The sequence below is a fragment of the Rissa tridactyla genome, chromosome 1, assembly GCF_028500815.1.
Source record: "Rissa tridactyla isolate bRisTri1 chromosome 1, bRisTri1.patW.cur.20221130, whole genome shotgun sequence".
Classification (NCBI taxonomy): Eukaryota; Metazoa; Chordata; class Aves; order Charadriiformes; family Laridae; genus Rissa; species Rissa tridactyla.
Window position 1 is genome coordinate 198384577 of NC_071466.1, and position 2047 is coordinate 198386623.

Consider the following 2047-nt stretch of genomic DNA (forward strand, 5'->3'; position numbering starts at 1 on the left):
TTTTGAGTGCATTTTAAAGATACAGCATTCCCCCATCTAGTGCTTGTTGTGGTGATCCGCTCAGGTAGCTTCATTTCCCTGACAACTCCCAGCCAAAGTGCTCGTGGGGGCATAGGACCCAATTCTGCAATTCTTGTCCAAAAATTCCGGTCATTTCAAGGGGAAAGTTCCCTGTGTAATGACTACCAGATTGTCTCTTAGCTTGTGACAAAAGAAGGGCTGCCCTAAAGAAGAAATGAATTAGAAAGCCTGAAGTTGTAAAGAAAACCCTCTACTGCAAAGCTGAAAGCTGTAGAGAGAGCAGAAAGGGAGCCCTTCCGTCTTTCAGAAGTCAGAGCTGCGCCTCTCTGTAAGATAACAAATGAGTTATTTGGAAAGCAAGGGCAAGGTAACTTGAAAGAGAAGTAAAATGTAAAAATTGGCTCAAAACCTGAGGGCTGTGTGGTATTTTTGTTCATACCACAAAGAGCAGTTACTCACCAGAAGTCTTTTTTCCCGTGTAACTGCCTGTTTGTGTGAGAAAGTGTTCGTAACAGTGTTGGTAATAATTGATACCTCTCTTCCTCTTCCTCTGCTGAACAGACTTTTCATGTCACAAACCAAGGGCACGATCCCACTGCTTTTATAATCTGTGACAAACTCCTACTGACATAGGTGCTAAGGCGAACATGTGTGAGTCACGCTTGCAGACCAGATAATAGCATGCTTTCATTTTCTTTACTGAAATACATTCCTGTTCATTAATATTATTTTAAAAACTAACATCCACAATGGCAAAAAACTGCACTGGTGCCAACGGTCTTTTTCACCCACTGTAGAAGCTTCATTGGCTGATTGTGACTATATATATATAATAGCAGACCTTTGCCTACATCTTACTGCCACCTTACAGGAAAGTTTTCTCAATTCCAGAGCAAAGTAATATAGTTGACAACATTGACCATTTAGCCAATCTCTTAAGAAACTTCCTTTTATTTTCTAGAACTCCAAAAATGAATAAATATGTTTATTATACTTAATTTTATTCTTGAATTAATTATAATTATAAATTATTATATGTTGTATGATATAAAATACAAAATAAAAACAGAACTCTAGGAAACAGGTCTCTGTACTTTATTCTAATCCATATTTTCCTAGGTCCCTGCTGCTCCAGCTCCCAGTGAAATTTACTGGAGAAGAATTAAAAAAGTGAACAGAAATTTAGATCCCGATGAACCTCTCTATTATGGGTGAATTCATTATTTAATTACATTTTTTTACATTTGGCTGTAGGTCAGACCCCAAAATACCTGAAATTATTTGCTCCTTCTGACTGATTTTTCAATTCCACTGCAAAACTCAGAGTTTGTTTAACAGAAATTTTGAATGACACAAGTGCTAGTTTGTGCATATGGCTATATAATTTACTAATATTTCAGATTGCTATAGTAGGTCTTCTGCAACAAAGCTCACTGGCAACTAAACACCACAAATGGTGATTATCAAGGCAATATTAAAAAGTCTTAAAGAATCCCTGGGCAAACACAAGATTATCAGAGGTGCGCATGAAGTTCTCTCTCAGCCCTTGCAGATGGCCAGTACAAAGCTTATGTGTCACTGGAGACAAACTAGAATGGAAGACGCTTCAAATAGCTTAGTGATAAGACATCAAACGAGTTGGAACTGGCTTTCTGCAGGGAAAGATCGGCCTTTGCTTTCACCAAGGGCATGTGTTTGTTCTAGAAGACTGCAATTGTGGCTGCTAAAATTCAAGTTAATTGATTGCCAATGGGCTTAAACCTGGTTCAATTGTTCATGAAATAGCTAGATTAACGTTTACAAAACTGCTAACTAGCTCAGGTTAATTGGCAATCAACTCAGAGGAGCAAAAAGTCCATATCCACGGACTTCAGCTAAGGAATTGCCTACTCAAGCTTATTGCCAAGTAAACTTTCCCAGGTAAATTTTCAAACTAGCACCTCTTTGAGGACAATGGATAATAAAAAGCGGTTCCTTTTCTCCTTTTTTATTAGTTTTATGCAAGGCCTGTTTGGGAACATTTATT